The sequence below is a fragment of the Rutidosis leptorrhynchoides genome, chromosome 1 (assembly GCF_046630445.1).
Source record: "Rutidosis leptorrhynchoides isolate AG116_Rl617_1_P2 chromosome 1, CSIRO_AGI_Rlap_v1, whole genome shotgun sequence".
In the NCBI taxonomy this organism is placed as follows: domain Eukaryota; kingdom Viridiplantae; phylum Streptophyta; class Magnoliopsida; order Asterales; family Asteraceae; genus Rutidosis; species Rutidosis leptorrhynchoides.
The window spans coordinates 418,257,597-418,282,051 of NC_092333.1; positions in this window are offsets into that span (position 1 = coordinate 418,257,597).

Below are 24,455 nucleotides of genomic sequence, written 5' to 3' on the forward strand. Positions count from 1 at the left end.
AAAATAATTCGAGTACTTGAAGAGTACGAATGAAGCTATCACAAAAGAGTGAAAAGTTTTGTCTTAACTTTTGACGTAGTCACGATTGAATTCCGGATTTTAAGGGATTTAAAAGAAAATCTTAGAAATCTATAAGATCTGATTTTTTAGGATTTATGGAAATTAAGATCTCTATAATTAAGTGCGATTATCTATCTCGATTTCTTTGTCTGGTATTTTTACTATAAATGAACTTCTTTCGGTCCATTATTTTCACCATTTCTACACTCTCTTCCTTAAATCCATACTTCTAAAGATTATAAAAATGTTTAACCCAGTACTGATCTTTGTCCTTCTTCTGACAATCGCTTCTATCTTTCTCCTTTTCCATCTACCACCGGAGGAATTTGTTTTATTCTACTTCTCCCTTGGGGTTATAGTGTTTTTAATTATCCCGTGTCTTTATGTTGCGATTAACATTGATATACACGGTTTGTAATTCCTGTGTTTGTGATTGGCTTTATATTTTCCTTTATTTTTCGGAGCTCCATGCTCTTGTTTTCTCTTCCCGACTCCAAGTCAAGCGAATAATGGTCCAGAATTCGTAGATATAGAGTTTCGAATGATTATAATGTTCTAAGCAGGGTGGAACGTGATAGTATGATTTGATTTTCAAATTTATCAACATCACGGAAGATAGAACCATCAAGAATACATTTTCTTGATATGTTCAGAAGCTAAGTAGAATGAAAGAGTTATGTAACATGTCACATGATGACGTTATGTTCTGTGAATCATCATGTTCCATTAGAAACTCAGCATGACTTACTGTAATATAATCACGCTGGCCAAGCGTCACTATATTATACTAACCCATGCTTCAATTCCCAACACTTCTCCATAATTCATTCATAATTTATAATTAGATTTTACAGAAGTTTTCAATATAATAGAATACAGAAAACACGAAGAGGTAGATAATTTCGGACAAGAATATTTATGAAAATATCCTCAGAAATATCGAAGATATTTATGATGATATTTTAGAATTTCTAAGTTCGATGATTAGTGAAGGAAAATTTTCCGCAAGATTTTAACATGACTTCGAAGCAAGGTATTCTCTAAAGATTTCATCGGATCCAGAATTACCTGGATTCTTTGAATATAGAGTTTGGTCCTTGTCTTTGTCCTTGGTCTCCTTTATGGTTAGTGATAGTTAAAGCTAAGGGGTATAAAATACTATTAAATTTTACAAGGAAATACTATTAAATACGATACAATTTTACACAAGATATTTATTTATTTATAGAATGGATATACTTAAACCTTGCTACAACACTTATAGGCAGTGTACCTAATCGTACAGTAGTGTAGTTTTTAGTAAGTCCGGTTCGTTCCACATGGAAAATCTTTAAACAAAGCTTAACGCTATATTAGTTTAAATTTATAAAAATACAAATATATATATAAGTAATATTATTATTATAAAGGGGGGTTTTTACCGTTTAATGACCGGTTTGTTGATTTTAAAACTTTAGTCGCAGTTAAAACTAAAATTAAAAATAAATACAAGACTTAATGTAAAGTAAATAACGATAATGAAATTGCGATAAATAAAAGTGCGATAAAATAAACTTGCGATAATTAAAAAGTACGATAATTAAAAGTGCAATTAAATACAATAACAATAAATAAAAGTGCGATAATTAGAAGTGCAATTAAATATAAAATAAAGGAAATTAAATATGAAATAAACGAATTATGCTTATTTAAACTTCCGTAATCATGATGTTGGACGTGTTGATTTTAGTTTTATGCCCATGGGTTAATTGTCCTTTGTCCTGGATTATTTAATATGTCCGTCTGGTTTTTGTCCATAACAGTCCATCAGTCATAAATATAAAGTGCGAGTGTCCTCGTCAAATTATCCTTATACCCGAAGTTAAATATTCCAACTAATTGGGGACTTAAACTGTAACAAGATTTTAATACTTTGTTTAATAATTACACCAGGATGTCGACTGCGTGTAACCCAAGGTTTTAATACTTTGTTATCAATTATGCCAAGTGTCCTTGTACATAATTTCACCCCTGTTTTAATAATTCTAGTGGTTATTAATCCATTCCCGTGTCCGGTTAAATGAACGATTATTCGTACATATAAATACCCTGCCCATCGTATCCGATCGAGTGTATATGGTTATTTATAGGGATGTCCAATTGTAAATCTTTATATTAACATTAACAAATTATCATTTAGTTAAACAAATATAAAGCCCATTAATAGCCCATAGTCTAATTTCCACAAGTGTCGTTCTTTTGTCCAAACCCCAATTACCCAATTTTAGTAATTAGCCCAACATCATGATTACTTCGTTTTAAATAAGCATAATAATAACTTAGCTACGAGACATTAATGTAAAAAGGTTGAACATAACTTACAATGATTACAAATAGCGTAGCGTTACACGGACAGAATTTCGATTTACACCCTTACAACATTCGCTAACATACCCTTATTATTAGAATTAGAATTAGAATTAAAATTAAAATTAAAATTAAATATATATATATATATATATATATATATATATATATATATATATATATATATATATATATATATATATATATATATATATTACGTTTACATATAGAGAAAGAGAGATTTTTAGGATATTATTACGATCAGAATTCGCTGGCTTTTATAGGGAATTGAGTCCAGGGGAACTCCGCGACTCGCGCCCTTTTTGCTCTTCAAACTCCGCGAGTCGCGGAGTTTGTATTTACAGCTCACCCAGCTTTGGCTCTTTGTTTACCGACGGATTTTTATATTATATAATATATAAATAATTATAAGAATTATTTAAATATTATATTATATTTATGTGCATAGTTGACTTGTAATTTTTAGTCCATTGCGTCGAGCGTTGAGAGTTGACTCTGGTCCCAGTTCCGGATTTTCGAACGTCCTTGCGTACAATTTAATATCTTGTACTTTGCGTTTTGAATCTTGTACTCTTGTAATTTAGAGACGTTTCTTATCAATAATTGGAAACTCTTTGATTGTATTTTGTACTTTTGAGCTTTTTGGTCGTTTGCGTCTTCAATTCATCGAATCTGTCTTTGTCTTCACCTTTTATTATTTAAACGAATATCACTTGTAAATAGAACAATTGCAACTAAAAGCTTGTCTTTCTTGAGGAATAATGCTATGAAATATATGTTCGTTTTTAGCATTATCAAATATTCCCACACTTGAGCGTTGCTTGTCCTCAAGCAATATAGTCTTGATATACTAGAATCACTTCTTTATTCTTCATACTTTGTACATCAGTGATTTCTTTACGGCGGTATAAACAATGGTAGTAACGATATGGTTTACAGTCCCACATGACTATAAAAATTTAGATCCATTAAGGAAATTGGATCTTTATGAAAACATTTGATCTTTTGAAAATTAAATCTATCTTTTACCCTAGATAAGTTTTTCGGAATAACCCTTCACCGGTGTTTGCAAATTGTTTTTGTGGGTTTGGTGGGTTTCAGATTTGAAAATTTTAGCTCAAAACTTGTGGTTTTGTGTCACCCACTTGCTAACCTTGTATTAGGAAAGCAATACGTCCAGTTTACTTGCTCCGTATATTACCTTTCGATAAACTACCATCCGGTTGTAAAGGAAAGCGTTGAACAAGCAAATGTTAAGGCAATGTCCCCTGACATGCTTTTAATTATGGTCTATAACGTGTCGGACGCAATTACTATCCTTGGTAGGAGCAATAGTAAAGCTCACCCTTATAATTTTTCGGTCTGGCACAAGGTCCTGTCTTTGACCACTATGCAACCACCGTTCTTACGGTTGACACCCGATTTGGTTTAGGTGACCTAATGAATTCCAGGTGAATTCCTAGGATTTTACGTTCAATGGTAATGAACGCATTGAAAATGGGTTTTCAGAAAACAAATCGGTTTGTAATTTTGATCAAAATATTTTCTCATTCAAGCTCGAGTTTAGATATCATTGAATTCCATGAGTTTGTAATTCTCAATCTTTAAGGTCAATCTCTAGGATTGAGTAATATCAGGCTTAAAAGCTAATTTTTGATCTTTTAAGGAGATTATCCTTTCTGGGGGTCTGATTCATTAGTCTTATCAAGCTAATTTGCACGGCGCCCTCTCCATTTTACAAGACAGATCCTCTCATGGTTAGGATAAGTCTGACCACTTGGCAACCCTGTTTTATGCTGAGGTCCGTGAATTTCCTGCTGATTTTAGTGATGACTTTTCTAGGTTTTTCGTCAACCTACAGCTGGTCTGGACGACAACTTCATGACCTAAATCAAGAAGCGCGTTTCTTTTTCGGAAGACTTTACTTCCTTTTAATGATGGAATTGATTCATCGTGTAGATCCATCTTTATTACAGTAAATCGGGTAAAACAGTTAATTATCATCCAAAACAAAAGTATTTTCAATTATTTGTACAAAAATATGTGACATATGTTTAAGATAACTTGGTGAATTTTCCCACACTTGGCTTTTATTTTCCTTTTTGTTCTCCTCTATTCCATTCTTAAATGAATTCTAACATTTTGGTTTGTTTCTCAATTTATGTCCTTTCCAAGGTAACAATAATTTCGGTGTTAACACCTAGTTTTATCGTTCATAAATATGTATAAACATGATTTTAAATTCATTTAGTTGAAAATTTTGAAAAATTTTACTAGAATTGGGTAGTCAGTATATAAGACTAGGGCTGTTTTTTATTATCAGAGAGCACTAGATTCTAATACAACTACTGCTTTACTAGTATTTTTAATGGTAACCAAGTGTATAAAGTAAAAATTTTAAAAATCCGAAAGAATTTAACCCCTTCCCACACTTAAGATCTTGCAATGCCCTCATTTGCAAGAAATCAGTAACAATTTAAATTATTGAGGGTGATTAGCGTAGAAATGATTAAATTTTACCAAAGTTTCCAAACATATTTGTGTTTGTTTGCTGAATGATAAATGGTGCATATCATTTGTTCATTCTGTCTTGTTGTTATATCACATTTATTTTGCATCTTGTCGTCAAAATTAGTTGCTTTTGTTGAACTTAATGCCAGTCTTTGAAAATGCGTTGTTTTACCCTGTTGTGTACATAAGATAAACTGCAAACATATATACATATTTTTGAAGTTTGGTATATTTCCCCATATTCAAACATTATTAAAATCTAAAAATAAAAATTAGTAAATTATAAAAACTAATACAATTCCAATTCCAACATAAGTATTAAATGGATCAACATTACAAATTATAAAATAAATAAAACTAAGTAGACTAGGGATGATTCTGATACCAGTAGGGGTTCCATGCATAACCATATGTGTTATAAAATGCTTCAGCTGGGTTATACGTAGGATACGGTGGTTGGATCTCTATAGACCAGGGAGGAAATACGAGCGATGGAGTAGGAATATAGTTTCTACCTACATGTTGGCAATGAGCTATGATTTGGTTTTGATGAACTTGCCAATCTTCAAATGCTCGATGTCTAGCATTTTCATACTCTTGTGAAGCTATAAACCTTTGCATTTCTGTCATTTCATTTCCTCCTCCCACATTACCTGGCTGTTGGTTTCTCTCAACCTGTGGATGTCTACCATGGTATTGTACTGCGGCATTATTTCGCCTCTTCAAAACCTTCGCACCATGGTATACATTTAAACCTATTGTATCGCGGGGTTCTGGTTCTTCGACTAATAATCCCCCCAACTTATATCCACATTGAGATACTCAGCAATTAGTGTAATAAATATACCACCTCCTATTATACTGTGCAGTCTCATCCCCCTAACCATAGCTGATAAATAATAACTCACACAATACGGTATACTTACAGCGCTTTGTGGGTCTCGAATACACATATGGTAAAACAAATCCTGTTCATTTACCTTTTCCTTATTCTTACCTCTTTGTGTAATCGAATTAGCTAAAAACCTATAAATTACTCTTAACTCTGCTCTATCTATATCCAAATAAGAGTAATTTCCCCCTTTAAATCGGTGATGGCTAGTCATTTGACTCCATACACCATGCGTATCAAAATTTTCATCAATTTTCCTACCGTTTAATATCAACCCTCTACAATCGGCAGATGCTAACTCCTCAGGCGTATATATACGTAAGGCCTGAGCCATGTCTAGTAGAGACATGTGGCGCATCGAACCTCCTTACAAAAATCTAATAAAAGATCGATCGGTTAAACTAGCTACCCGATCATTTATTTCTATACTACACAATAATTCTTCACACCATACTTTATATACAGGTCTACACATGCTGAATAATCGTACCCAATCGTTAAAAGTAGAATTACCATACCTCTGTGTAAGTAATTCTCTAATTGGCCCGGCCAATTCTACAGCTTCTAATGGTCCCCATTCTATAACCCTAGGTACTTCAACAACTTTAGAATGAAGATTATGCAAGCCTCTTTGGTATTTTGGATAATCTATCCAATGTCTGTCAAATCTCAAGTTCAGGTGCAAATCTTCCAAGTGCATATCAGAAAATGTCATAACTGGATGAGGTATATCTTGTTTGTAGTAGTTATCTACCTCCTGTTGTTCTGTATTCTCAGCAGGAGCATTGCAAGCTTGGGATGAAGATTCACCCCTTTCAGTCTGCAAAACACATCAAACACAATTTTTGTGCATCCAAATATGCATTAGTGTCAGCAAAATCATCAATCAAAATAATTACAATGACATGTTCAATTTATATCAAACTTAAGCTCATTTTCATATTTTTATCAAATCTACACTTTTTCAAATAAGCATATACGAAAATGTTCGCCAAGTTCATAAGCATTCAACTCAAATAACATGTCAAAATAATCATTACTAGCATTTAAACAAGTTTCAAATGGCATTATTTCTCAAAAATCAAGTTCATGAATTTTAAACTTGAAAAAGTCCACTTTAATTCTCAAAATCATGTTTAGGCTCAAAGTTTGGATCATTTAACTACCTAAACATGTTACACTACTTATTTAGCAACAATTCATGACAAAAATCGGCCATAACCTGTTTATATCAAAAAGCCCCAAATTGCTCATGAACACAAACTCTAGATTACTCAAAATTTGAAGTTTAAGGCTTCTAATCATGTTAAATAGCATCAATCTAGGTTATACAAGCATAATACATAAGCAATTTAAGCATAATTACACTAAAAAGCATCAAAATCGAATTGGGGAAAAATTGCTCAAGAACACTAATTTTCGGATTAAATGGTGTTTAGGTGTAGAAATTTACCGTTTTTCTTGAGTAATTCCTTGATAACATCCTTCTCAACATGATTTTAGTAAAAGATTTGATGATAAACGATCAAAAATTGCGAATTTGGTGTCTGTTTTTTGGGTGTTTGCGCAGTTTGGAGTGGGTGGGTGTGTGCAACTGAGCTGCTCAGCTCGTTTTATTTTTTCTGGGTTTTGGTCTCTCCGCGAGTCGCGGCATTGACTCTTTCAAACTCCGCGAGTCGCGGTGTTTTTTTTTGTTTTTTTTTTTAAATATAAGCCTTAACTTATAAAACAAATATAAAATAAATTTAAAATTTTGTTTTCCTTTGTTTTAGGACGAGGTCGTTTCGAAACGATGTCCTAGTCCTTCGACAAAATTTTAAAATTTGTCTTTTTGTAGCGCGGTTTTAAAAGCAAATATTTTTGGGTTTTTTAATATTTTTGGCATACTTTAATTCAATAAGATTAAAAATAATGATAATAAAAGTTCTCGTCCCTCCCTCGGGTAAAGCAATTTCGGTTCAAAGACCTAGTCTTCAACTTACGACGAATTTTACAAATCATATTTTTAACTTAGCGAAATAAAGTAAATTTTTGTTTTTAAATTCACACCACTTAAATTTAAAATGCATAAAATTAAAAATTCATATTTTTTAAAAATTAAAAATTCACACCAAACTTAATTTAAAAATTCATATTATAAATTCACACCAAACTTATATTTAATTTTGTTGTTATACATACAAACTTATATTAAAAATATTAAAATTTTTCAAATATTGACAAACTTAAATATATTGATCTTACAAAGTTCACAATATTAATTTAAGATTTATATGTTAATTTTAAAAATATGGTAAAAATAAAATTAAAAATCTTTTTGGCTTTTATCCCACTTTAATCAATCAAATATTATCAAAAATATACGCCCCTCTTTTCGGTAAAGTGATTTCGGTTCCATGACCTAATTTAACTCATGACGAATTTTTGAAATATTTTGGGTTGATTGATTAAAGATATTTATACCTTAAGAATAAACGTTAAATTTCGCAGTGATGTAATAAATTTTTGAATGATATCAATAATTTCGATCGCCAAACCTAATTTCATCGAATACCAATTTACTACTTTATAGCGAACAAATTAGCGTTTATTATCAAAAGGTTAAAAATGAAAATAAAAAATAAAAACTGTACAGACTTACCTGTGAGATAGTATTCTTAGTGATATGATCTATCTCATTCATAAGATAGTCGGTTTAATTGATTTTCCATGGCTACATAGGCGTAACCTCGAGCATTCAGTGTTTTTTCTTCTAAATATATGAACGGTCCGTCTCTGCATAACGTAACAAATTCGGTGTTTGAATAGGTTTGATTATTTGAACATTTACCTCCATGTGACCATTTTCCGCATTTGTGACATCTTTCTAGGTGTCGTGCTCTTCTTTTCGCTGCGGATTTTGATTTTTCTTTACCAAATTGTAACTTATTATCTTCGCATCTGGATTCTTTTCTTACTACGTCCAATCTTTCTCTGATTACTGATACTAGATCACTCAGAAGTGTGTCATTATTACGTTTAGTGATCAAAGCGTGTAGCATTAGACCATGGTTTAGTTCACAGGAAGTCTTCATTTCGTAAAAACCTAAAAAAAATAAAAATTCAGAATGGGGGGAGAAGACTATGTAGTGACCCGAACTTTTCCATGTTTATATATATATTAAATGAAATTGTTATTTACATGATTAAGTGTTTCCAACATGTTAAGCAATTAAACTTTTTAAGACTTGATTAATTGAAATATGTTTCATATAGACAATTGACCACCCAAGTTGACCGGTGATTCACGAATGTTAAAACTTGTAAAAACTATACGATGACATATATATGGTTATATATATAGTTAACATGATTTTATTATAAGTATGTATCTCATTAGGTATTTTAACAATGAGTTATATACATAAAAATGAGACTATTAATTTAAGAAACTCGAAAACGATATATATAACGATTATCGTTATAACAACGTCTTACTAGGTACATATGAATCATATTAAGATATTGATATACTTGGTTAATTATGTTAAATGATAAGTAAATATATTATTAAGTGTATTAACAATGAAATACATATGTAAAAATAAGACTACTAACTTAATGATTTCGAAACGAGACATATATGTAACGATTATCGTTGTAACGACATTTAACTGTATATATATCATACTAAGATATATTATATATCATAATATCATGATAATATAAAAATTTAACATCTCATTTGTTATAATAAACAATGGGTTAACAACATTCAACAAGATCGTTAACCTAAAGGTTTCAAAACAACATTTACATGTAACGACTAACGATGACTTAACGACTCAGTTAAAATGTATATACATGTAGTGTTTTAATATGTATTCATACACTTTTGAAAGACTTTAAGACACTTATCAAAATACTTCTACTTAACAAAAATGCTTACAATTACATCCTCGTTCAGTTTCATCAACAATTCTACTCGTATGCACCCGTATTCGTACTTGTACAATACACAGCTTTTAGATGTATGTACTATTGGTATATACACTCCAATGATCAGCTCTTAGCAGCCCATGTGAGTCACCTGACACATGTGGGAACCATCATTTGGCAACTAGCATGAAATATCTCATAAAATTACAAAAATATGAGTAATCATTCATGACTTATTTACATGAAAACAAAATTACATATCCTTTATATCTAATCCATACACCAACGACTAAAAACACCTACAAACACTTTAATTCTTCAATTTTCTTCATCTAGTTGATCTCTCTCAAGTTCTATCTTCAAGTTCTATGTGTTCTTCATAAATTCCAAAAGTTCTAGTTTCATAAAATCAAGAATACTTCCAAGATTGCAAGTTTACTTCCAAGTTTTCTAAATCCATTCCAAGTAATCATCCAAGATCAAGAAACCTTTGTTACTTACAGTAGGTTATCTTTCTAATACAAGGTAATAATTATATTCAAACTTTAATTCAATTTCTATAACTATAACAATCTTATTTCGAGTGGAAATCTTACTTGAAATTGTTTTCGTGTCATGATTCTGCTTCAAGAACTTTCAAGCCATCCAAGGATCCTTTGAAGCTAGATCTATTTTTTTCATTTCCAGTAGGTTTATCCAAGGAACTTGAGGTAGTAATGATGTTCATAACATCATTCGATTCATACATATAAAGCTATCTTATTCGAAGGTTTAAACTTGTAATCACTAGAACATAGTTTAGTTAATTCTAAACTTGTTCGCAAATAAAAGTTAATCCTTCTAACTTTACTTTTAAAATCAACTAAACACATGTTCTATATCTATATGATATGCTAACTTAATGATTTAAAACCTGGAAACACGAAAAACACCGTAAAACCGGATTTACGCCGTCGTAGTAACACCGCGGGCTGTTTTGGGTTAGTTAATTAAAAACTATGATAAACTTTGATTTAAAAGTTGTTATTTTGAGAAAATGATTTTTATTATGAACATGAAACTATATCCAAAAATTATGGTTAAACTCAAAGTGGAAGTATGTTTTCTAAAATGGTCATCTAGACGTCGTTCTTTCGACTGAAATGACTACCTTTACAAAAACGACTTGTAACATATTTTTCTGACTATAAACCTATACTTTTTCTGTTTAGATTCATAAAATAGAGTTCAATATGAAACCATAGCAATTTGATTCACTCAAAACGGATTTAAAATGAAGAAGTTATGGGTAAAACAAGATTGGATAATTTTTCTCATTTTAGCTACGTGAAAATTGGTAACAAATCTATTCCAACCATAAATTAATCAACTTGTATTGTATATTATGTAATCTTGAGATACCATAGACACGTATACAATATTTCGACCTATCATGTCGACACATCTATATATATTTCGGAACAACCATAGACACTCTGTATGTGAATGTTGGAGTTAGCTATACAGGGTTGAGGTTGATTCTAAAATATATATAGTTTAAGTTGTGATCAATACTGAGATACGTATATACTGGGTCGTGGATTGATTCAAAATAATATTTATTGATTTATTTCTGTACATCTAACTGTGGACAACTAGTTGTAGGTTACTAACGAGGACAGCTGACTTAATAAACTTAAAACATCAAAATATATTAAAAGTGTTATAAATATATTTTGAACATACTTTGATATATATGTATATATTGTTATAGGTTCGTGAATCAACCAGTGCCCAAGTCTTACTTCCCGACGAAGTAAAAATCTGTGAAGGTGAGTTATAGTCCCACTTTTAAAATCTAATATTTTTGGGATGAGAATACATGCAGGTTTTATAAATGATTTACAAAATAGACACAAGTACGTGAAACTACATTCTATGGTTGAATTATCGAAATCGAATATGCCCCTTTTTATTAAGTCTGGTAATCTAAGAATTAGGGAACAGACACCCTAATTGACGCGAATCCTAAAGATAGATCTATTGGGCCTAACAAACCCCATCCAAAGTACCGGATGCTTTAGTACTTCGAAATTTATATCATATTCGAAGGGTGTCCCGGAATGATGGGGATATTCTTATATATGTATCTTGTTAATGTCGGTTACCAGGTATTCACCATATGAATGATTTTTATCTCTATGTATGGGATGTGTATTAAAATATGAAATCTTGTGGTCTATTGTTACGATTTGATATATATAGGTTAAACCTATAACTCACCAACATTTTTGTTGACGTTTAAAGCATGTTTATTCTCAGGTGAATACTAAGAGCTTCCGCTGTTGCATACTAAAATAAGGACATAATTTGGAGTCCATGTTTGTATGATATTGTGTAAAAACTGCATTCAAGAAACTGATTTCGATGTAACATATTTGTATTGTAAACCATTATGTAATGGTCGTGTGTAAACAGGATATTTTAGATTATCATTATTTGATAATCTACGTAAAGCTTTTTAAACCTTTATTTATGAAATAAAGGTTATGGTTTGTTTTAAAAATGAATGCAGTCTTTGAAAAACGTCTCATATAGAGGTCAAAACCTCGCAACGAAATCAATTAATATGGAACGTTTTTAATCAATAAGAACGGGACATTTCAGTTGGTATCCGAGCGTTGGTCTTAGAGAACCAGAAAATTTGCATTAGTGTGTCTTATCGAGTTTGTTAGGATGCATTAGTGAGTCTGGACTTCGACCGTGTTTTCTTTAAAAATGATTGCTTAACATTTTTGTTGGAAACTATATATTATTAACATGTATATATTATGTGATATATTAATCTCTTAACATGTTTGATATTGTGTGATAGATGTCTACCTCTAGCACAAATCCCATTGACTCACCTAATAATAACGAAGAGTCGAATATATATTGGACTGATTCACAAGTTCCCGAAGAAGAACCGGAACCGGAAGAGGAGGAACCGGAGGAGGAAATAGAACCGGTGGGGGAAATAATAAAACGGTTAAGTAAAAGAAAATCCTCAACCAACCGACCAAGGTTAATTATGGTCAATGGTGTTTCCGCCAAGGAAGCAAAATATTGGGAGGATTACCAATTCTCCGATGAATCGGATTCCGACGAGAATTCCGATGATGTTATAGAAATTACCCCAACTGAATTTAAAAAGGCAAAAGAAAATAATAAGGGAAAGGGCATAAAAATAGAGAAATTTAATTCCAACCCCGATGAACTTTATATGTATCGTCAACCCCCGAAGCCCTTAAGTTGTAACAATGACCCGGGAACCTCTAAACCACCAGGTTTTTCTAAACCGTTGTGGAAAACGACAGCTCGTATTAGGGGAACATCATATATCCCTAGAAACTTGGCAAAACGAACCAAAACCGAAGAAGAAGAAACGAGCGAGTCGGAATAAGATAGTTGTATTCGTGTGGTGTAATATATGTAATATAGTGTGCTTATGCTTTATGATATATGTAAAAATTACTTGTATTAATAAGTATTTTTTTTTTATAAATCTAACTCTTGTCTATTTTACAATACAAAAACACAAAATGGATAGACAACCCAATATTTTAAGAGACCTACCCGGAGACATGATTGATGAAATCTTGTCTAGAGTCGGTCAGAATTCTTCGGCACAACTATTTACGGCGAAATCAGTTTGTAAGACATTCGAAGAACATTCCAAGAATGTCTTGGTTTATAAGAGACTTTCGTTTGAAATATGGGGGATATCACATTGGGAAACCCATAAGTTACGATGTGTTTACTTTGACGCATATATTGCGGGGAACCCAAATGCTATTTTACGCAACGGGTTAAGAAATTATTTTGACTCAATGTATCCGAATATAGGACTTCATGATTTAGAAAAAGCGGCTAACATGCAACATAAAGAAGCATGCTATGCTTACGGGTTAGTAATTTTTGCTTCTCACCAAAGTGAGAAAAAGAACATCGGGCTACAACTATTAAACAAAACGTTCCCACAAGTGACGGAGTCGGTAATTGGGGTAAGAAATGAGGTTTTTAGGTTATTACGAGACTGTTGGTCATTACATAACCCTCGTCCCTTTGACGACGTTACAACACGCTGTCTTATCAACGGCCATAACGGTTATGTTCCACAAGAACAAGGATGGGAAGTAGTCCTAGTAAAACTAGAATGCATGACTTGTTTCTGGATGTATGAATTACGTGTCTTTATTGCCTTTGCTGAACGACTTGTTTACTAGCTAGAATTATCTTCACAACTATCTTTTATCAAAGTTATTGTGTGCTATATTTCATGCTTTATGTAAAATAAGCGGTATTGTAAGTTTATAAAATATTGTATAAAACTTTGAACGCGAAATATTATTATAATCAGTTTTTCATATAGAATTGTAGTAGTTGAATTGTATATTAGCTACTAAGTATGAACTTAACGGGTAGGTACTACCCGAATTTAAACTTATAAAACGCTAATATGAAGAAAAAGCTTTTATAAATGAGTTCATATTATGCTACGAAATACTATTAACTACTCTTAATATTCTGTATGATTAACTTGTTCCATTTGACTATTTTGAAGGAAATGGCACCGACTACTCGACACACCGTGAATATGAATGAAGAGGAATTTCGTACTTTTCTAGCATCAAACATAGCCGCAGTACAGGATGCGCTACATACCAACAATAACCTTGGATCTAGCAGTACAGGAAATCGTGTAGGATGCACCTACAAAGAATTCACTGCCTGCAAACCTTTGGAATTTGATTGAACCGAAGGACCAATCGGATTGAAATGGTGGACCGAGAAGGTCGAATCGGTGTTTACCATAAGTAAGTGTACTGAAGAGAACAAAGTGAAGTACGCTACGCATACCTTCACAGGTTCTGCGTTAACATGGTGGAATACCTATCTAGAGCAAGTGGGACAAGATGATGCGTTCGCACTACCGTGGTCAGCATTCAAGCACTTGATGAACGAGAAGTACCGTCCCAGAACCGAGGTCAATAAGCTCAAGACAGAACTTAGAGGGTTACGAACCCAAGGATTTGATATTACCACGTACGAAAGACGATTCACAGAATTGTGCCTATTGTGTCCGGGAGCGTTCGAAGATGAGGAAGAGAAGATCAACGCATTTGTGAAAGGATTACCGGAAAGAATCCAAGAAGATATAAGTTCACACGAGCCCGCCTCCATACAACAGGCATGTAAAATGGCTCACAAACTAGTGAACCAGATTGAGGAAAGAATTAAAGAACAGACGGCTGAAGAGGCCAATGTGAAGCAAGTCAAAAGAAAGTGGGAGGAAAACGGTGATAAGAATCACCAATACAACAACAACAGCAATTACAATAATAATCGCAACAATTATCCCAACAATCGCAACATCAATAGCAACTATAACAAACGGCCCCACAACAACAACAACAACAACAACAACAACAACAACAACAGCAACAGCAACTACAACAATCATCGCAACAATAATAACAACCGCAACAACAACAACAATCAGAAGCAGCTATGCCAAATGTGTGAAAAGTATCACTCGGGATTCTGCACCAAATTTTGCAACAAGTGTAAAAGAAATGGTCATAGCGCGGCGAAGTGTGAGGTCTACGGACCAGGGGTTAACAGAACGAAAGGAACAAATGGTGTCGGAACGAGTAATGGTGGAGCAAGTAGTGTCGGAGCAAGTTATGCCAATGTAGTTTGTTATAAATGTGGAAAATCGGAAGAGTTTTCAATATTAATGTAGCAGAGGCACAGGAAGACCCGGAGCTTGTTACAGGTACGTTTATTATTGACAATAAATCTGCTTACGTTTTATTTGATTCGGGTGCGGATAGAAGCTATACGAGTAGAGATTTTTATGCTAAATTAAGTTGTCCATTGACGCCGTTGGATAGTAAATTTTTACTCGAATTAGCAAACGGTAAATTAATTTCAGCAGATAATATATGCCGGAATCGAGAAATTAAACTGGGTAGTGAAATATTTAAGATTGATTTGATACCAGTAGAGTTAGGGAGTTTTGATGTAATAGTTGGCATGGACCAGCTGAAGAAGGTGAAAGCAGAGATCGTATGTTATAAAAATGCAATTCGCATTGTACGAGAAGAAGGAGAACCCTTAATGGTGTACAGAGAAAAGGGCAACATGAAGCTACATATTATTAGTAATTTGAAGGCACAAAAACTAATAAGAAAAGGTTGCTATGATGTTCTAGCACACGTCGAGAAAGTACAAACTGAAGAAAAGAGCATCAATGATGTTCCCGTCGCAAAAGAATTTCTCGATGTATTTCCGAAAGAATTACCGGGACTACCTCCACATCGATCTGTTGAATTTCAAATAGATCTTGTACCAGGAGCTGCACCAATAGCTCGTGCTCCTTATAGACTCGCACCCAGCGAGATGAAAGAACTGCAAAGCCAACTGCAAGAACTATTAGAACGTGGTTTCATTCGACCAAGCACATCACCATGGGGAGCTCCTGTTTTGTTTGTCAAGAAGAAGGATGGTACATTTAGGTTGTGTATTGACTACAGAGAGTTGAACAAACTTACCATCAAAAACCGTTATCCACTGCCGAGAATTGACGACTTATTTGATCAACTACAAGGCTCGTCGGTTTATTCGAAGATCGATTTACATTCTGGATATCATCAAATGCAAGTAAAGGAGGATGATATTCCAAAAACTGCTTTTAGGACGCGTTATGGTCATTACGAGTTTATGGTTATGCCATTTGGATTGACTAACGCACCAGTTGTGTTCATGGACCTTATGAACCGAGTGTGTGGGCCATATCTTGACAAGTTTGTCATTGTTTTCATCAATGACATACTTATTTACTCAAAGAATGATCAAGAGCACGAAGAACATTTGAGAAAAGTGCTAGAAGTATTGAGGAAAGAAAAACTGTACGCTAAGTTTTCAAAGTGTGCATTTTGGTTGGAAGAAGTTCAATTCCTCGGTCACATAGTGAACAAAGAAGGTATCCAGGTGGACCCGACAAAGATCGAAACCGTTGAAAAGTGGGAAACCCCAAAAACTCCGAAGCATATACGTCAATTTTTAGGATTGGCTGGTTACTACAGAAGATTCATCCAAGATTTCTCCAAAATAGCAAAACCCTTGACTGCATTAACGCATAAAGGGAAGAAATTTGAATGGAAGGATGAACAAGAGAAGGCGTTTCAATTATTGAAGAAAAAGCTAACTACGGCACCTATATTGTCATTGCCTGAAGGGAATGATGATTTTGTGATTTATTGTGACGCATCAAAGCAAGGTCTCGGTTGTGTATTAATGCAACGGATGAAGGTGATTGCTTATGCATCTAGACAATTGAAGATTCACGAGTAAAATTATACGACGCATGATTTGGAATTAGGCGCGGTTGTTTTTGCATTAAAGACTTGGAGGCACTACTTATATGGGGTCAAAAGTATTATATATACCGACCACAAAAGTCTTCAACACATATTTAATCAGAAACAACTGAATATGAGGCAGCGTAGGTGGATTGAATTATTAAATGATTACGACTTTGAGATTCGTTACCACCCGGGGAAGGCAAATGTGGTAGCTGACGCCTTGAGCAGAAAGGACAGAGAACCCATTCGAGTAAAATCTATGAATATAATGATTCACACTAACCTTACTACTCAAATAAAAGAGGCGCAACAAGGAGTTTTAAAAGAGGGAAATTTAAAGGATGAAATACCCAAAGGATTGGAGAAGCATCTTAATATTTGGAAAGACGGAACCCGGTATAGGGCTGAAAGAATTTGGGTACCAAAATTTAGAGATATGAGAGAAATGGTACTTAGAGAAGCTCATAAAACCAGATACTCAATACATCCTGGAACGGGGAAGATGTACAAGGATCTTAAGAAATATTTTTGGTGGCCAGGTATGAAAGCCGATATTGCTAAATATGTAGGAGAATGTTTGACGTGTTCTAAGGTCAAAGCTGAACATCAGAAACCATCAGGTCTACTACAACAACCTAAAATCCCGAAATGGAAATGGAAAAACATTACCATGGATTTCATTACTAAATTGCCAAGGACTGCAAGTGGTTATGATACTATTTGGGTAATAGTTGATCGTCTCACCAAGTCAGCACACTTCCTGCCAATAATAGAAGATGACAAGATGGAGAAGTTAGCACGACTGTATTTGAAGGAAGTCGTCTCCAGACATGGAATACCAATCTCTATTATCTCTGATAGGGATGGCAGATTTATTTCAAGATTCTGGCAGACATTACAGCAAGCATTGGGAACTCGTCTAGACATGAGTACTGCCTATCATCCACAAACTGATGGGCAGAGCAAAAGGACGATACAAACGCTTGAAGACATGCTACGAGCTTGTGTTATTGATTTCGGAAACAGTTGGGATCGACATCTACCGTTAGCAGAATTTTCCTACAACAACAGCTACCATTCAAGCATTGAGATGGCACCGTTTAAAGCACTTTATGGTAGAAAGTGCAGGTCTCCGATTTGTTGGAGTGAAGTGAGGGATAGACAGATTACGGGTCCAGAGATAATACAAGAAACTACCAAGAAAATCATCCAAATTCAACAAAGAATGAAAACCGCCCAGAGTCGACAAAAGAGCTACGCGGACAGTAAAAGAAAAGATATAGAGTATGAAATTGGAGAAATGGTCATGTTTAAGGTTTCACCTTGGAAAGGCGTTATTCGATTTGGTAAACGGGGGAAACTAAATCCAAGGTACATTGGACCATTCAAGATTATAGATCGTGTCGGACCAGTAGCTTACCAACTGGAGCTACCTCAATAACTCGCGGCTGTACATAACACTTTCCACGTCTCAAATTTGAAGAAATGTTTTGCTAAAGAAGATCTCACTATTCCTTTGGACGAAATCCAAATCAATGAAAAACTTCAATTCATTGAAGAACCCGTCGAAATAATGGATCGTGAGGTTAAGAGACTTAAACAAAACAAGATACCTATTGTTAAGGTTCGATGGAATGCTCGTAGAGGACCCGAGTTCACCTGGGAGCGTGAAGATCAGATGAAGAAGAAATACCCGCATTTATTTCCGGAAGATACGTCAACACCTCCAACTGCTTAAAATTTCGGGACGAAATTTATTTAACGGGTAGGTACTGTAGTGACCCGAACTTTTCCATGTTTATATATATATTAAATGAAATTGTTATTTACATGATTAAGTATTTCCAACATGTTAAGCAATCAAACTTGTTAAGACTTGATTAATTGAAATAGGTTTCATATAGACAATTGACCACCCAAGTTGACCGGTGATTCACGAACGTTAAAACTTGTAAAAACTATACGATGACATATATATGGTTATATATATAGTTAACATGATTTTATTATAAGTATGTATCTCATTAGGTATTTTAACAATGAGTTATATACATAAAAATGAGACTATTAATTTAAGAAACTCGAAAACGATATATATAACGATTATCGTTATAACAACGTCTTACTAGGTACATATGAATCATATTAAGATATTGATACACTTGGTTAATTATGTTAAATGATAAGTAAATATATTATTAAGTGTATTAACAATGAAATACATATGTAAAAATAAGACTACTAACTTAATGATTTCGAAACGAGAAATATATGTAACGATTATCGTTGTAACGACATTTAACTGTATATATATCATACTAAGATATATTATATATCATAATATCATGATAATATAACAATTTAACATCTCATTTGTTATAATAAACAATGAGTTAACAACATTCAACAAGATCGTTAACCTAAAGGTTTCAAAACAACATTTACATGTAACGACTAACGATGACTTAACGACTCAGTTAAAATGTATATACATGTAGTGTTTTAATATGTATTCATACACTTTTGAAAGACTTCAAGACACTTATCAAAATACTTCTACTTAACAAAAATTCTTACAATTACATCCTCGTTCAGTTTCATCAACAATTCTACTCGTATGCACCCGTATTCGTACTCGTACAATACACAGCTTTTAGATGTATGTACTATTGATATATACACTCCAATGATCAGCTCTTAGCAGCCCATGTGAGTCACCTAACACATGTGGGAACCATCATTTGGTAACTAGCATGAAATATCTCATAAAATTACAAAAATATGAGTAATCATTCATGACTTATTTACATGAAAACAAAATTACATATCCTTTATATCTAATCCATACACCAACGACTAAAAACACCTACAAACACTTTCATTCTTCAATTTTCTTCATCTAATTGATCTCTCTCAAGTTCTATCTTCAAGTTCTGTAAGACCCGAATAATTGTAGTGTACATGTGTGTATATAAGTTACTCAGTTTTGGGGTTTTGGTTGCACATAATTAAAAAGAGAAAAGATGCTGAACTGGGAGGTCGCGCGCCGCGCGGCTAGGTGGCGCGCCGCGCCATCTATCTGCGACAGATTCCTTTCTTCTTTTTAAAATAGATATTTTGAGGGCAATTGTGTAATTTCACTTTGGGGCCGAATTTAATACCCTAGATCAGTTTTGGGGAGCTCATTTACTACTCCCACAACAACCTCATCTTCTTCAATTAAACACTAGAGAGAGAGTGCAATCCTTGAGAGAGAAAGCTCCATTAAAGGGTGAAAGAGGTTGAATCGGGTCTTGGTACAAGTTTTAAAGTCGTTCATCTAGTCGATAGCTACGTGGTGATTGTGTTGGTAAGTTATAAAACCCAATTTCTTACTTCAATTGCTTTAAGGGTTAGGGTTTGGGCTAGTGATGAACCAAAGACCCATTTTGTTAGTATTTTGGGGATTTTAGGTGAATATGGGTTATGAAGGCTCATTGATGACTAACCTAGGGTTTGAATGTGTTAATTGGACTTTTGAGTCTTAAATTTAGTTAGTTAGTGCTAGAACACTTTAATAATATGTAAATGGGTGTTATTGGGTATGGATGACCCAAATGGGTGTGTTGACCTTGAAATTGGTCAAATGAGTCTTTAATGACCTAAGTGGCCTAGCAATTATGAAAACGAGTTAGCCTTGTGACCTAAATGTGTTTTAAACCCATCTTGACGAATGATTAGGGTTTTGGTGTGTGTTGACCCAATTTAGGGTTAAGGGTGCAAATGGGTTGAAATTGCACCATTGGGTCAAAATGGCTTAGAATGGTGAAAGGGTTTGGTTGACCGACTTGAGTTTGCATTTGATGATGTGTATAATATGATAGGTACGTTACTTTGAGGTCTTGCAAGCTCGGGTATCTTTTCACAAGACTTTGAGGTGAGTGGAATAATTATATGCTTATGTATATAATGTATCTATTTGTTGTAGCGTGAAATGTGTAGTGTCGAGGTGCTAAGACACCATGTTTCACGTGAAGAGTGTAGCATCGAGGTGTTAAGATGCCACTCGGGTGTAGCATCGAGGTGTTAAGATGTAACCTAGGAGTGTAGTGTCGAGGTGTTAAGACACCACTTTGTAAATTAATGAGTGATGCATCGAGGTGTTAAGATGCCACTCGAGGTGATGTACTGAGGTGTTAAGGTGCCCCCTAGGGGTTAGTGGTGCGAGGTGTTAAGTGCCCTAAGGGATGTTGTGAACACCGATGGCGTTTTTGCGAGCGCCGTTCCCTTGTACTATTGGTTAACCATGGTTATTTGTGTTGTAAGCATATTATATTATTCGAGTTATATTCATATGTGGTTGTTATGCTAGCTTGTAGTATTGGTGATTTATAGCTCGTTATTGTGACGGTAAGCTAAATGTGTATGCTAGCGTGTTTGCGGTTTGGTGTGTAAGTGTATGCAAGTAGGTATAATTATATATGTATTCGTATAATTATTGCATTCACTAAGCTTTGCTTACCCTCTCGTTGTTTACCATTTTATAGGTTCAGTTTTGGACATGGGTAAGGGCATCGTTTTGGACTAGAGATCCCGCTTGATGCTAGGGGACGCTTTTGGCTTTACTAGCTCTTGGAGTTTGACCGATAGTTGGGTAGTTTAGTCCCAAACGCCATGCTCATTGTGTAGTTTGGAACTTAAACTTTTTGGTGGTCGAAACTCGTAAACTGTATTAAACTCGTAAAACGACCGATGTGGGCCCCACTTGTAAAACATCATTTTTATGTTTGAATCGTGATAGTTTTACATATTTGAATGTGTGGTTAAAAGCGTGTCGTCTAAAAATGTCGGGAACTAGCCGATCTTTTTCGCATTTTAAAACTTTCCGGACAGACCACTTTGGCGCGCCGCGCCCCTACCTGGCGCGTCGCGCGAGTATGCTGCACAGGAAATTTTTTTTTATTTTGTATTTTTGCGTGGTTTGGTCGAGGGTTGGTTTGGGTTGTTACAAGTGGTATCAGAGCATGGTCTAAGGGATTTAGGTGACTTGAGATAGGCGCCTAGACTTAGACTTTTTGTGTGTGCGTTTATGCGGGACTTGTAGGACTTTGGGTCGGATCAGGATGGTTAGTGCATAGGTTTATGTGAACTAATCATGCGCTATTTGTTGTGTTGTGTTTAGCAATCATCAAGCGAGATGGACGTTGTACTAGCGAGTTAACGCGACGTGCTCGCGTAGTAATGACTAGCTACCATCACTACGAGTGCAAATCGTGTCAAACAAGTAATGTACGACGATTGTTGAGCGAGATGGAGTGGTGTGGCATATATGTATGTATATATGTAATCTGTCCTTTCATTTTGTGGTTTAACCTAATTCATTTGATAGAATGAAGACGAGAAACGGTCCCGAACATGATAACGGAAGTACAAGTGAGGACGCCGAGTTTTCAGCCAAGGTTGAGGCCGTCTTTAAAAAGTTAAAAGCGGATTTTCTTACGGACGTCCGAAAAGTCTTCCAAGATTCGGTCGATGGGCAAGTGACCGATTTGATAAATGAACGAATGAAGGCCACTATCGAAGAGGCCCTTGATGCTAGAAACATTTATCCTCGCGGTGAAGGAGGTGAGGGAAGGCGGGACTTCCATTATAAGAATTTCAAGGACACTCAACCCCCGATGTTTAATGGGGTGCGAGATCCTTTGAAGAGTACATGTTGGGTCTCCGATATCGAGGGAGCTTTCCGTACCGCAGAATGCCCTCCTGAGAAGAAAACAAGGTTTGGTTCAAGTATGTTGCGGGAGGAAGCTAAGTTGTGGTGGGACGATAAGATCAACTTATATGGCGAAGAACAATGCATGGGCTTGACTTGGGAAGAGTTCAAGAAAGAATTTTTCAAAGAATACCGAACTTCTTCCGACCTCGATAGAATCCAGGACGAGTTGCACCATTTGCAACAAGGTTCCATGGATTTGGTTACCCTCAAGTCCACATTCTTGGCAAAGACTCGTTTTTGCCCGGAATATGTTGGTGATGATCATAAGCTCATGAAGGATTTCTACCTTACTTTGAATGATGAGTACAAGGGGAAGATTAGTCGGGGTATGGCTAAGTCTTTTGATGAATTGTTCGAGTTGGCTCGGGGTTTTGAGCCGGAGATTCCAAGAAAGAGTGATTTCTTGTTTTCCGAAAGAAAGTTTGAAGGTTTTAGTTACTCTAACGCCTCAAGCAAGAAGAGCAAGAGCAAGAGGGGGGCCGAAAGTGTCAATATTGCAAAGAAGGGCACTACCGGTGGGTTTTCTTATACGTGCTACAATTGTGGGCAACCGGGTCATATGGCTCGTGAGTGTCTGAAACCATCTTCCGGAAACAAAGTCACTTGCTTTAATTGCGGCAAAGAAGGGCATAAGAAGCCGGAGTGTCCCGACTTGCGAAACAACAATGTGAAGCGGTTAGAGAGGGCAGCGGGTACGGCTAGGGGTCGCAACTATTTGATGACCAATGATGAAGCCAAACAATCGCACGAAGTTGTCTCAGGTACTTACATGGTTAATTCTAATCCGGCAAGGATTCTTTTCGATAGCGGTGCAAATTTGTCGTTTGTGTCTCCTAAATTTGTACCTAAACTTAATAGACCGTTAGCTAAGTTAAGTCGTCTGATAGAAGTCGAAATAGAGGACGGCAAGACGGTGCTAGTGGTTGATGTGTGTGAAAATTGTGATGTTGTTTTTGGTGCCGAAACCTTTAAAATTGATCTTATTCCAATGACCTTGGGCGACTTTGATATTGTCATTGGTATGGATTGGCTCGATTGTTATAGAGCCGATATTGCATGCCATGATAAGTTTATTCGTGTGAAGACCCTAAGTGGGGGAGAGTTAATTATTCATGGTGATAAGCGAAGGAGACCGGTGCCGATATGCACTTTTGCACGGGCATGTCGTTGTGTTGTTAGTGGTGGCATAGCTTTCCTTGCTCATGTTATTGATACTCGTAATGAGCCACCACCTATTCGTGAAATTCCGGTTGTTAGTAAATTCGAAGACGTTTTTCTGGACGAATTACCGGGTGTTCCAGCGGAAAGACAAGTTGAGTTTCGTATTGAGTTGGTTCCGGGAGCTACTCCCATTGCTAAAACTCCTTATCGTTTAGCACCAACGGAAATGCAAGAGTTGTTAAATCAAACCCAAGAGTTGCTCGAGAAGGGTTTTATTCGACTGAGTGCTTCGCCATGGGGCGCTCCGGTGTTATTTGTGAAGAAGAAAGATGGTAGTATGCGTATGTGCATTGATTACCGTGAGTTGAATAAAGTGACGATCAAGAATCATTATCCATTG